Raw genomic sequence first — 14,278 nt, forward strand, 5'->3', positions numbered from 1 at the left:
GGGAGGAGGGAGAGAGAGAAACATTTAAATCAACTGAAAATATTTGTATCACTGACTTCTCACCAGTGATGTCATCATAACCAGTAACCTGTTCCTCTCTTGGCCCAGCCCAGCCTGACCCTGACATATAGCATCAGGCCTGTAGAGTTGACTTGGGTAACAGACCTCTAGCTTCTACACCACATCCCCCCTCTCCTGCTCTAACATGAGACCTCATCAGTACTCATTTTGGGTGCTGGTACTGTTTATATTGAGGTGCTGGAACATTAAGCCAATATTCTATAAGAGGTGAACTCAAGCAGTAGAAAGTTAGAGGTGATATTATAGGACACACTATGTGTAACTTTGCTGCTCTGTCAGCAGTTTCCTGTGGAGTTTTTCAGTTTGCTGTAGTGTGTTCAACCACTGATCCAAGATAAGTTGCTAAGAAGTTTATCTCACATCATTGAAGTTAGGACGTAATGAGAGAGAAGTCATAAAGCCTAGCAGTATTTTCCACACTTCAGTCCTCTCTTCATGACAGTAGACTTGTTTTGCTCAGCGGAGCCCCAGTTAGAGACAGATATGATACCTGCAGTGATACTGATGACCCTGTTGTGGAGCACAGGTAGGAGGCTGTTATATTGATATACACTTGTGACAGTTACTGAGATATGTTTTGATATTGTAAGATATATTACCATTTGCAGGGCTAGTAAAATAACATGCAACTGGAAGCAGACAGTAAAAATGTGTCTCAAAGCAGGACAATGATGTGATCACCTGTAAATGTACTTTACTGTAGCCTAACTGTCCATCTGGGGACAGGCACTAATGTCAGTTAAGTTGTGATGGTGTCATGCATCTGACTGTTGTATATTCAGTGTGTCAATGATTGATTGTATCTGTCTCTATGTAAATGAATGAGAGTATATTTTATGTATCTGTTTAATATTGGTCTTATGTTAGAGCAGGAGAAGGGGGGAGTGTCGATGCCAGAGGTCTGTGACCTGAGTCAAGCTCAACAGGCCTGATGCTACATGTCAGGAAGAGAGAGAGAACGAGAGATAGGAGGGGAGGGGACAGAGCATAGCCGAGGGAAGTAGGGGTGTGGGGAGGGCAGAGGAGAGAGATAGGAGGGGAGGGGACAGAGCATAGCTGAGGGAAGTAGGGGTGTGGGGAGGGCAGAGCAGAGAGATAGGAGGGGAGGGGACAGAGCATAGCTGAGGGGAGTAGGGGGAGGGGAGGGCAGAGGAGAGAGATAGGAGGGGAGGGGACAGAGCATAGCTGAGGGAAGTAGGGGTGTGGGGAGGGCAGAGGAGAGAGATAGGAGGGGAGGGGACAGAGCATAGCTGAGGGAAGTAGGGGTGTGGGGAGGGCAGAGGAGAGAGATAGGAGGGGAGGGGACAGAGCATAGCTGAGGGAAGTAGGGGTGTGGGGAGGGCAGAGGAGAGAGATAGGAGGGGAGGGGACAGAGCATAGCTGAGGGAAGTAGGGGTGTGGGGAGGGCAGAGGAGAGAGATAGGAGGGGAGGGGACAGAGCATAGCTGAGGGAAGTAGGGGGTGGGGAGGGCAGAGGAGAGAGATAGGGGGGGAGGGGACAGAGCATAGCTGAGGGAAGTAGGGGTGTGGGGAGGGCAGAGGAGAGAGAGAGGAGGGGAGGGGACAGAGCAGAGAGATAGGAGGGGAGGGGACAGAGCATAGCTGAGGGAAGTAGGGGGTGGGGAGGGCAGAGCAGAGAGATAGGAGGGGAGGGGACAGAGCATAGCTGAGGGGAGTAGGGGGAGGGGAGTGCAGAGGAGAGAGATAGGAGGGGAGGGGACAGAGCATAGCCGAGGGAAGTAGGGGAGGGGAGGGCAGAGGAGAGAGATAGGAGGGGAGGGGACAGAGCATAGCCGAGGGAAGTAGGGGTGTGGGGAGGGCAGAGGAGAGAGAGAGGAGGGGAGGGGACAGAGCAGAGAGATAGGAGGGGAGGGGACAGAGCATAGCCGAGGGAAGCAGGGGTGGGGAGGGCAGAGCAGAGAGATAGGAGGGGAGGGGACAGAGCAGAGAGATAGGAGGGGAGAGGACAGAGCATAGCTGAGGGGAGTAGGGGGTGGAGAGGGTAGAGGAGAGAGATAGGAGGGGAGGGGACAGAGCATAGCCGAGGGAAGTAGGGGTGTGGGGAGGGCAGAGGAGAGAGAGAGGAGGGGAGGGGACAGAGCATAGCCGAGGGAAGTAGGGGAGGGGAGGGGACAGAGCATAGCTGAGGGAAGTAGGGGAGGGGAGGGCAGAGCAGAGAGAGAGGAGGGGAGGGGACAGAGCATAGCTGATGGAAGTAGGCATTATGAGGGTGCTGCGGCGCCCCCAAAAAAATACATGAATGTAATTAGATTTTTTTACTTTTTGGAAAACCATTTCCCCCCTGTGGTAGACCAGGGACTTTGGTCAAGACGTTTACCCAGATCAGACACGAACAGAGTAGGATTAGCTCGGTTTCAAGGGTGTTTATTTAAATAATAAATCAAAAAGATAAAGATAGGTCTCCCCCATGAGACCCTCTCCGGGATACCGTCTTCTACGCTCCGGGTCTTGCTGTATCCTGTCCAGCACAAAAACTCCCGCCTCATACCTCTGCAACCGTCCCCATCTATACGGGAGTCCTTTCCTCCCCCACTCTCTCTGTGTGCTGCCCTTCTGGCAGCTCTATGGGCCTTGCACAGCTGGTGAGCAATCAGCCCCTGATTACTCACCAACTCCCAGTCAGCTACAATTAGTCCTGGCCGGAGAGCCCGTTGAGACCTGGCACGTCCAGCAGATGGAGCCATCGGCTCGTGATGTATACTCTGTCTGTCACCAGGCCTCGACGAGTCTCCCCCTGGTGGCTGACCTGCTGTACGCCACACCCACTAGTAGTCCAGTACTGTATCAGTGGTTTGATCCCAAAATTAACTTCTTACCTATAAATCTACATCATCATCCTCTGTCTGCATCCTAATCCCTACCTGTAGTCTACCTACCTCTGGTATAATGCATTTCCACCTCTCACTCCATCAGTGTTGCTCTGTCTGCATCCTAATCCCTACCTGTAGTCTACCTACCTCTGGTATAATGCATTTCCACCTCTCACTCCATCAGTGTTACTCTGTCTGCATCCTAATCCCTACCTGTAGTCTACCTACCTCTGGTATAATGCATTTCCACCTCTCACTCCATCAGTGTTGCTCTGTCTGCATCCTAATCCCTACCTGTAGTCTACCTACCTCTGGTATAATGCATTTCCACCTCTCACTCCATCAGTGTTGCTCTGTCTGCATCCTAATCCCTACCTGTAGTCTACCTACCTCTGGTATAATGCATTTCCACCTCTCACTCCATCAGTGTTGCTCTGTCTGCATCCTAATCCCTACCTGTAGTCTACCTACCTCTGGTATAATGCATTTCCACCTCTCACTCCATCAGTGTTGCTTGTCCATCTTCCTGAATTAAAAGATGAACAGATCAATATTGCTGCATAACGTCATTAAATATTGCTAAGTTATTTATCTATAGTGTGGATGTAGGGCTGTTTTTAGTATATAATGAGCACCCAGATGCTGCGTAGGCAACACAATAATATCAGACAGACAAGCTGGCCCTGCTGCCTCCGTGTTGACTACTATGTTGCAATATGAATATTCTCAGAGTTGTCTTGTTGATACTAAATGTTTCATTTCCTCCGAGCCGCCTCGTTCATTTATACAATGTTTCAATATTATCAGAGCCACCTTGTTGATGCAATGCTTCAGTATTCACAGAATGTTTCCTTTCCCTGGTGAATAATGCAGACAGGCAAATACAAAATGAACTGGGTGCACACATCATAAGGAACATCTCTGAATGCAGAGCAACACTTTTGTTGGGAAGCACATGAGACAATGACACTGTCATAGTACACAATAGGAACTGCTCCACAAGGGGGACTTCATATACATTATAGCAGGGGGTCGACAACGTTTTTCAATGTACAAATGATCCTCCCATTTCTATAGATCTGCGTGACTGTATAACGCCCCACCCAGCAGACTGTCGACCAATCACGTTCACGTTGTCATGCTGCGTCACATGCAATAAAATGCAAATGAATTACTTAAAAATCATACAATGTGATTTTCTGGATTTTTGTTTTAGATTCCGTCTCTCACAGTTGAAGTGTACCTATGATAAAAATGACAGACCTCTACATGCTTTGTAAGTAGGAAAACCTGCAAAATCGGCAGTGTGTCAAATACTTGTTCTCCCCACTGTATACTGTAGTTGAAGATTATTTTAGTGTCATAAAAAGTGTTGATTAAAACAAATCAGGATGTTTGGTGGATGGATTCAGTGTAGATGTTCTGCTGTGTATCGAGGGGTTTATATGAAAGTGGTAGATTTGTAATTCTTCACAAGAGAAAGTTCTGGATTACTTTTCTTTGGGTGACCTCAGGCTACGGTCTTTGACAATTCAGCTACTTTGTTAACAGTCCTACAACTGTCACCTCATGTAACAACTGATTTACTTAACTAAAGGCACATCTCAATATGTGGTCCAGGTGCCTTAGTGTTCCTATAAAAACCTGTGTCCAAACTCACCATTAAATAGTATCTAATCAGAATAGTGTACAGAGATAAGTTATTGCACCTATTGAAATGTAATGTGTTTTTTTGTGTTTATTCTGTTGCATTAAAAAAGTCACTGTTGCCTATTAGATCAATATCAGTGTGAACAAGTCTGATTGGACTAGATCCATGTTGAGGTGAGACACGTCTGATTGGACTAGATACATGTTGAGGTGAGACACGTCTGATTGGACTAGATCCATGTTGAGGTGAGACACGTCTGATTGGACTAGATCCATGTTGAGGTGAGACACGTCTGATTGGACTAGATCCATGTTGAGGTGAGACACGTCTGATTGGACTAGATCCATGTTGAGGTGAGACACGTCTGATTGGACTAGATCCATGTTGAGCTGAGACACGTCTGATTGGACTAGATCCATGTTGAGGTGAGACACGTCTGATTGGACTAGATCCATGTTGAGGTGAGACACGTCTGATTGGACTAGATCCATGTTGAGGTGAGACACGTCTGATTGGACTAGATCCATGTTGAGAGGGGAGGGGGTAAAGACAAGAGGGTGAGAAGAGAAGAGGAGAAGCGGGGGGAGAAGAGGAGAGGGGGAGAAGAGGAGAAGAAAGAGAAGAGAGGGGGAAAGGGGAGAGGGAGGAGAGGAGAGGAGAAGATTGTGAGAAGTGGAGAGGGGGAGAGAAGAGGAGGGGAGGGAGAATGAGAGGGGGAGAAGAGGAGAATAGAGTGTCAAAAGAGGAGAAGAGAGGGGCAGAAGTGGGGAAGGGGAGAAGAGGAGAGGGTTGGAGAAGATGAGGGGAGTAGAGGAGAGGGGGGAGAAGAGGAGAGGAGAGGGTTGGAAAAGATAAGGGGGAGAAGAGGAGACGGGGAGAAGAGGGGAAGGGGAGAAGAGAGGGGGGAGAAGTGGAGAAGAGAGATGGAGAAGAGGAGAAGAGAGAGGCAAAAGAGAAGAGGGGGGAGGAGAGGAGAGGGTTGGAGAAGATGAGAGGAGAGGTGGAGTAGGGGAGAGGGGGAGAAGAGGAGAGGAGAGGGTTGGAAAAGATGAGAGGGGGAGAAGAGGAGATGGGGAGAAGAGGGGAAGGGGAGAAGAGAAGAGGGGGAGAAGAGAAGAGGGGGAGAAGTGGAGAAGAGAGATGGAGAAGAGGAAAGGGAGAGAAGAGGAGAGGGGTAGAAGAGGAGAAGAGAGAGGCAGAAGAGAAGAGGGGGGAGGAGAGGAGAGGGGGAGGAGAGGAGAGGAGAAGAGAGGGGGAGAAGAGATGGGGGAAATAGGAGAAGAGATGAGGAGATGAGAGGGTGAGAAGAGAAGGGTAGAGGTGGATAAGAGGAGAAGAGAGGGGGACAAGAGGAGAAGAAAGGGGGAGGGGAGGAGAGGAGAGAGGGGAGGGAGAAGAGAGGGGGAGAAGAGGAGATTGTGAGAAGTGGAGAGGGGGAGGAGAAGAGGAGAATAGAGTGTCAAAAGAGGAGAAGAGAGGGTTGGAGAAGATGAGATGGGAAGAAGAGAAGAGGAGAGGGGGGAAAGAGGAGAGGAGAGGGTTGGAGAAGATGAGAGGAGAAGAAGAGAAGAGGGAGAAGAGGGGAGGGGAGAAGAGGAAAGGGGAGAAGAGAAGGAAAAGAGGAGAAGAGAGGGGAGGTGTAGAGAGGGGGGAGAATAGGAGAGCGTGGAGGAAGAGAGGGTGAGAAGAGATGGGGAGAAGAGGAGAGGTGCAGAAGAGAGAGGGGGAGAGGAGAGGGGAGGGGAGAAGATTAGAAGAGAGGTGGAGAAGAGAGATGAAGAAAAGGGAGAGGGGAGGGGAGAAGATTAGAAGAGAGGTGGAGAAGAGAGAGGAAGAGAAGGGAGAGGAGAATAGGGGGGGAGAAGAGGAGAGGGTGAGAAGCGGAGAATTGAAGAGAGGAGAGGGGAAGGGAGAAGGGGAAAGGGGAGGAGAGAGGGGGAGAAGAGGAGAAGAGATGGGGGAAAGAGGAGAAGAGATGGGGGAAAGAGGAGAAGAGATCGGGGAAAGAGGAGAAGAGAGGGGGAGAAGTGGAGAGGGGAGAAGAAAAGTGAGAGGAGAAGAGGAGAGGACAGGGGGAGAAGAGGAGATTATTAGAAGTGGAGAGGGGGAGAAGAGGAGTGGAGGGAGAAGAGAGGGGGAGAGGAGTGTCAAAAGAGGGGCAGAAGTGAGGAAGGGGAGGAGAGGGGAGGGGAGAAGAGGGGGAGGAGAGGGGGAGAAGAGGGGCAAAAGAGGAGAAGAGAGGGGGAGGTGTGGAGAAGAGATGGGGAGAAGAGATGGGGAGAAGAGAGGGGGAGAAGAGATGAGGAGAAGAGAGGTGGAGAATGGTAGAGGTGGAGAAGAGGAGAAGAGAGGGGGATAAGAGGATAGGGGGAGAAGAGAAGAGAGGGAAGGAGAGGAGAAGAGAGGGGGAGCTGGGAAAGGGGGAGGAGTGTAGAGGAGAAGAGAAGGGCAGAAGAGGAGAAGAGAGGGGGAGGAGAGGAGAGGAGTGGAGGGAGAATGAGAGGGGGAGAAGAGGAGAATAGAGTGTCAAAAGGGGAGAAGAGAGGGGCAGAAGTGTGGAAGGGGAGGGGAGAAGAGGAGGTGGAGAAAAGGAGAGGGGGAGAAGAGGAGAAGAGATGGGGAGAAGAGAGGGGGAAAGAGGAGAAGAGAGGGGATAAGAGGAGAGAATAGAAGAGGAGAGGGGGAGGAGAGGGGGAGAAGAGGAGAGGAGTGGAGGGAGAATGAGAGGGAGAGAAGAGGAGAGGGTGGGAGAAGATGAGAGGGGAAGAAGAGTAGAGGGGGGGAGGGGAGAAGAGGAGAAGAGAGGGGCAGAAGTGGGGAATGGGAGGAGAGGAGAGGGGAAGAAGAGGGGCAAAAGAGGAGAAGAGAGGGGGAGGTGTGGAGAGGGGTGAGGAGAGTAGATGAGATGGGGAGAAGAGGAGAGGTGCAGAAGAGGAGAGGGGAGAAGGGGGAGAAGATTAGAAGAGAGGTGGAGAAGAGAGAGGAAGAGAGGGGAGAGGGGAGAAGGGGGAGAATAGGAGAGGGTGAGAAGCAGAGAATTGAAGAGAGGAGAGGAGAAGAGAGCGGGGAAAGAGGAGAAGAGATGGGGGAAAGAGGAGAAGTGGAGAAAAGAGGGGGAGAAGAGGAGAGGAGGGAGAATGAGAGGGGGAGAAGAGGAGAGGGTTGAAGAAGAGTAGAGGGGAAGAAGAGTAGAGGGGAAGAAGAGTAGAAGGGGAGAAGAGGAGAGGGGAGAAGAGAAGAGGGGGAGGTGAGAAGAGGGGGAGAAGAGGGACAAAAGAGGAGAAGAGAGCGGGAGGTGTGGAGAGGGGGGAGAATAGGAGAGCAGGGAGGGGGAGAAGAGAAGATGAGATGGGGGAGAAGAGGAGAGGTGCAGAAGAGGAGAGGGGAGAAGGGGGAGAAGATTAGAAGAGAGGTGGAAAAGAGAGAGGAAGAGAAGGGAGAGGGGAGAGGAGAGAAGAGGGTGAGAAGCGGAGAATTGAAGAGAGGAGAGGAGAAGAGAGGGGGAGTAGGGGAGAAAATAGGGGGAGCTGGGAGGAGTGTAGAGGAGAGGAGTGTGGGGTGGAGAAGGGAGGGGCAGAAGAGGAGAAGAGAGGGGGAAAAGTGGAGAAGAGAGGGGGAGAAGTGGAGAGGGGAGAAGAAAAGTGAGAGGAGAAGAGATGAGAGGACAAGGAGGAGAAGAGGAGAAGAGAGGGAGAGAAGAGGAGTGGAGAGAGAATGAGAAGGGGAGAAGAGGAGAATAGAGTGTCAAAAGAGGAGAAGAGAGAGGCAGAAGTGGGGAAGGGGAGAAGAGGAGAGGGTTGGAGAAGATGAGAGGGGAGTAGAGTAGAGGGGGGAGAAGAGAAGAGTAGAGGGGGGAGAAGAGAAGAGTAGAGGAGAGGGGGAGAAGAGGAGAATAGAGTGTCAAAAGAGGAGAAGAGAGAGGCAGAAGTGGGGAAGGGGAGAAGAAGAGAGGAGAGGGTTGGAGAAGATGCGAGGGGAGTAGAGGAGAGGGGGGAGAAGAGAAGAGTAGAGGGGGGAGAAGAGGAGAGGTGGAGAAGAGGGGGAGAAGAGGAGAGGGTGGGAGAAGAGGAGATGAGAGGACAAGGGAAGAAGAGGAGAAGATAGGGGGAGAAGAGGAGAGGAGAGGGGGAGGTGTGGAGAGGGGGGAGAATAGGAGAGGGGGGGGGGGGAGAAGAAGAGAGGTGCAGAAGAGGAGAGGGGAGAGGATTAGAAGAGAGGTGGAAAAGAGAGAGGAAGAGAGGGGAGAGGAGAGGGTGAGAAGCAGAGAATTGAAGAGAGGAGAGGAGAAGAGATGGGGAGAAGAGAGGTGGAGAAGAGGAGAAGAGAGGGGGAGAAGAGGAGAGGAGAAGAGAGGGGGAGAAGAGGTAGAAGATGAGAAGAGAGGGGGAGCTGGGAGAGGGGGAGGAGTGTAGAGGAGAGGAGAGCGGGATGGAGAAGGGAGAGGGGGAGAAGAGGAGAGGGGAGGGGGGAGAAGAGAAGAGTAGAGGGGAGAGAAGAGGAGAGGGGCAGAAGAGGGGGAGAAGAGGGGGAGAAGAGAGGGTGGGAGAAAAGGGGGAAAAGAGGAGAAGAGAGGTGGAGGTGTGGAGAGGGGGGGAGAATATGAGGGGTGCAGAAGAGGAGAGAGGAGAAGAGAGAGGAAGAGAAGGGAGAGGGGAGAAGAGGAGAGGGTGAGAAGCAGAGAATTGAAGAGAGGAGAAGAGACGAGGAGAAGAGAGGTGGAGGAGAGGAGAGGAGAAGAGATGGGGGAAAGAGGAGAAGAGATGGGGAGAAGAGGAGAGGAGAATAGAGGGGGAGGAGAGTGGGAGAAGAGGAGAGATGAGAAGAAAAGTGAGAGGAGAGGACAGGGGGAGGAGAGGGGGAGAAGAGGAAAGGGTGAGAAGAGGAAAGGGTGAGAAGAGGAGAGGGGGAAAAGAGGAGAAGAGAGGGTGAGAAGAGGAGAAGAGTGGGGGAGGAGAGGAGAAGAGAGGGGGAGAAGAGGGAGAAGAGGAGAGGAGAGGGGGAGGTGTGGAGAGGGGGGAGAATAGGAGAGCGGGGAGGGGGAGAAGAAGAGAGGTGCAGAAGAGGAGAGGGGAGAGGATTAGAAGAGAGGTGGAAAAGAGAGAGGAAGAGAGGGGAGAGGAGAGAGGAGAAGAGATGGGGAGAAGAGGAGAAGAGAGGGAGAGAAGGGTAGAGGTGGAGAAGAGGAGAAGAGAGGGGGAGAAGAGGAGAGGAGAAGAGAGGGGGAGAAGAGGTAGAAGAGGAGAAGAGAAGGGGAGCTGGGAGAGGGGGAGGAGTGTAGAGGAGAGCGGGGTGGAGAAGGGAGAGGGGGAGAAGAGGAGAGGGGAGAAGAGAAGAGTAGAGGGGGGAGAAGAGGAGAGGGGCAGAAGAGGGGGAGAAGAGGGGGAGAAGAGAGGGTGGGAGAAGAGGGGGAAAAGAGGAGAAGAGAGGGGGAGGTGTGGAGAGGGGGGGAGAATATGAGAGGTGCAGAAGAGGAGAGAGGAGAAGAGAGAGGAAGAGAAGGGAGAGGGGAGAAGATGAGAGGGTGAGAAGCAGAGAATTGAAGAGAGGAGAAGAGACGAGGAGAAGAGAGGTGGAGAAGAGAGGGGAAGATTAGTAGAAGAGAGAGGGAGAAGAGGAGTAGAGATGAGGAGAAGAGAGGGGGAGAGGAATAGGAGAGGGGGGGAGAAGGATGAGGAGAAGCGGAGGAGAGGACAGGGGGAGAGGAGAGGAGAAGGGAGACGAGGAGTTGGGGGATTATGAAATTTGATTGTCTGACTTGGAAAGGTGGTATCCTATGATGTTGCCATGTTGAAAGTCACTGAGCTCTTCATTAAGGCCATTCTACTGACAATGTTTGTCTATGGAGATTGCATGGCTGAGTGCTTGATTTATACATCTGTCAGGAAGGGGTGTGGCTGAAATAGAATCCACTAATTTGAAGGGTGTCCACATACTTTTGTATAGATAGTGTATGTACACATGGGTGTTGTTGCACCATACCAACGATAAGCCTGTCTTCCCATCACATCATGAAAGGTCATGTTGATGTTCATTTAACCTCTGTCTCTCTCTTCCTCTGACTCCTCCCTTTCTCCTCTGTCTCTCTCTTCCTCTGACTCCTCCCTTTCTCCTCTGTCTCTCTCTTCCTCTGACACCTCCCTTTCTCCTCTGTCTCTCTCCTCCCTTTCTCCTCTGTCTCTCTCTTCCTCTGACTCCTCCCTTTCTCCTCTGTCTCTCTCCTCCTCTGACTCCTCCCTTTCTCCTCTGTCTCTCTCTTCCTCTGACTCCTCCCTTTCTCCTCTGTCTCTCTCTTCCTCTGACTCCTCCCTTTCTCCTCTGTCTCTCTCTTCCTCTGACTCCTCCCTTTCTCCTCTGTCTCTCTCTTCCTCTGACTCCTCCCTTTCTCCTCTGTCTCTCTCTTCCTCTGACTCCTCCCTTTCTCCTCTGTCTTTCTCTTCCTCTGACTCCTCCCTTTCTCCTCTGTCTCTCTCTTCCTCTGACTCATCCCTTTCTCCTCTGTCTCTCTCTTCCTCTGACTCCTCCCTTTCTCCTCTGTCTCTCTATCTCTCTGTCTCTCTCTCTCTCTTTCTCTCTCTTTCTCCTCTGTCTCTCTCTTTCTCCTCAGATCTCCAGGCTCTAAGCGTCAGTCCACCAGGTAGGTAGAGTATAAATCTAGTGATTATAGAAGTTCAATATTAGTCAACTTTATTATCCCACATGGAGAAATTCATGTTTCCATACAAACCATTCTAAAACCCAATAACAAGTAGTGTTTTATGGAACTACTAATACTTGTCGACCACAAAGCATTACTGCTGTTAGAATAACAGAATCACTGTCATCATCTGTCCTCACCACTGTGTTTTCCTCTCTGCTGTTTACAGCTGAACTCTCAGTCAGACTGGTGGATGGGACCACTTCCTGTTCTGGGACAGTGGAAGCCTTCTATGAAGGAGAGTGGTTGGGTCTATGTTCTATGTGGTGGTGGAGCATGAGAGAGGTTAAGGTTGTGTGTAGACAGCTGGACTGTGGGAATCCTGTAGCTGAATCTAGAGGACGTCTGATTGAAGATGGAAGAAGAGGAGTCAGACTATTGAGTTGTGATGGAGATGAGTCTTCTTTTAGACATTGTGACATCAGAGGGGGACCTGGTTTCTGTTTTGGTGAATATTATCATCATGTGACCTGTTCAGGTAAGAGACTGGTCATATTGAGAGATTTATTTATACATTATACAATATTACCATGTATCATGTTTTATGTGTTTTTATTTCATTTAAATAGAGGGAGAGATGTCAGATGTATTTAAACATTATATTTGTGTTTGTCATATTGGTTTATGGGAGATGTTCATGGGCAGATCATTGTAGTTCAGATGGTACTGAAGTGAAGCTGCCTGATGGATGTCCAGCTGTTTATTTTCTATAAAGTGAAGTGAACTTATTCCTGTCTCCTGCCTGCATTATTCCCAACCCGATCCTGAGTGGCTAAGAACCCATTTCTACCTCTTACAGTATCAAACATAGCAAACTACAATATTTTATCTAACATATTTGTGTTTAGTCTTTGACAGTGTCATCAACAAAACTGATTGAATGTTCAACCAACTCTTTTTCTCCAGAGTCTGTGCGGCTTGTGGATGGAGCTGGTCTCTGCTCTGGGAGAGTGGAGGTGAAGTCCAATCAGTCCTGGGCCTCAGTGTGTGAAGCTGACTTTGACCGGCAGGATGCAGAGGTAGTCTGTGGGGAGCTTGGCTGTGGGGCTCCTGCAGCTCTACAGGGGGGGCTCTATGGAGGAGGTGAGGGTCAGACCTGGGATAAAGAGTTCCAGTGTAAAGGCAAAGAGTCCCTTCTCCTGGACTGTGACACCTCAGACAGAAAACACAACACCTGCCTACCTGGTAATGCTGTTGGACTCACCTGCTCAGGTAAGAAACAGTTTGTCACTCAATCAACATTGTTTCTCACCTGGAGTGAAGAATATGAGAGACAATATAGGTGTGTTTTAGTGAGAAAATAGTAAGATTACTGTCTCTCTCTTTTCTTTTCTCAGAGCCTGATGATGTGAGGCTGGTGGGAGGAGGCAGTCGCTGTGCTGGTGGAGTGGAGCGGTACGACCAGGGAGAGTGGAGGATTGTGGGAGCTGACTGGAAGAAGAAGGAGATGGCTGCAGTAGTGTGTAGACAGCTGGGATGTGGCTCCACTGTTTCAGTACTAACTGGAAACACCACTGGAGGGTTTGAAGTTTCCTGTTCTGGGTCTGAGTCTGTACTGAGGGAGTGTGGGAGAATGTATGTTCACCGTCCTGGACTCACAGTGATCTGCTCAGGTAATAACAAGACACACTATGTGGCCAAAAGTATGTGGACATTTGTGGATTCTGATATTTCAGCCACACAGCAATGTGTAGCTGAAATGAGCACACAGCCATGCAATCTCCATAGACAAACATTGCCAGTAGATTGGACTTACTGAAGATCTCAGTGACTTTCAACGTGGCACGTCTAGGAGCAACAACGGCTCAGCCGTGAAGTGGTAGACAACACAAGCTGACAGAACGGACCGCCGAGCGTTGAACCACGTAGAGAGTAAAAATAATCCTCTGTTGTAAAACTCACTGCTGAGTTCCACATACTTTTGTCCATGTATTATATCTCCTTCCTGGACTTACAGTGATCTGCTCAGGAAATATCAACATATTATAATTATATTCAACTGATTTCCTTCATTCATACAACTTCCTCTGCACCTCTCATGATGACTGTTTAGCTTGTCAGTCTGCTTTACTAAATAGATCACTCAGTCAAGTAGGAATCAAATACAAGTTAAATATCCCAGAATGCTTTTGTATTTGAGTGTTATCTCAGTGAACGTCTCTACTCACTACCACTGTCACATGTCATGTTATTGTCATATCTAAATGAGGAAAGTAGTTGAGGAGCTACGTTTTCTTTTTCTCTCCTCTTGTTCCAGATGTCCTGCTTAAGCCTGATATCAACATATGTTGTCTCAGTGACTGTAGGCCCACTACTCATGTTGCCCTGTGAGGGAGGGTGGCTAGCACTGTTACATGCTGATGTTATTGTCATATCTATAGGAAACTAGTTGAAGAGGTTTTTCTTCTTCTCTTTTATTGTTACAGATCTCCTGGTCCAGCCTGATATCTCCCTGACTGACTCAATGGGAGGGGTCTCCAGGGGCCACCAGGGGCCTGAGATGTTATGGGGCTACAGCTTCACCATCACCTGCTCCACTCAGCCACAGTACCCAGGAGGCTCCTTCCTCCTCACGTTCACCGGCTCCAACAGAACCCAGACCCAGCCAGCTGTCAATCACTCTGCTGCCTTCCTCTTCCCTGCTGCAGATGACTCCCACCAAGGGAACTACAGCTGTGTTTATGAGAATTATGTTTTCTCTCATAACTTCTCCTCTGAGAGTGAGCTCCTCTCCCTCACCATCACAGGTAACTGAACATGAACCAGACTTACAACTTTGTCATTGACAGATTTCCCACAGATCTATGTGATGATGATCAGTCCCCTCATCAAAGGTGTTTCTGTTTGCAGCCTCTCCTCTGCCAGCCTTCATCATCAGACACGTTGTAGTGCTGCTGCTCCTACTGACAGCCATCACCACCTCCTACCTGTACTACAAGGTAAAGACATTTACTCAGACGTTACAAGTCATTTAAACTAGAGTGAGAGGGTGAGGAGGAGAGGGAGGGAGGGAGAGAGAAT

Source organism: Salvelinus namaycush, unplaced genomic scaffold, assembly GCF_016432855.1.
Source record: "Salvelinus namaycush isolate Seneca unplaced genomic scaffold, SaNama_1.0 Scaffold104, whole genome shotgun sequence".
Lineage (NCBI taxonomy): Eukaryota > Metazoa > Chordata > Actinopteri > Salmoniformes > Salmonidae > Salvelinus > Salvelinus namaycush.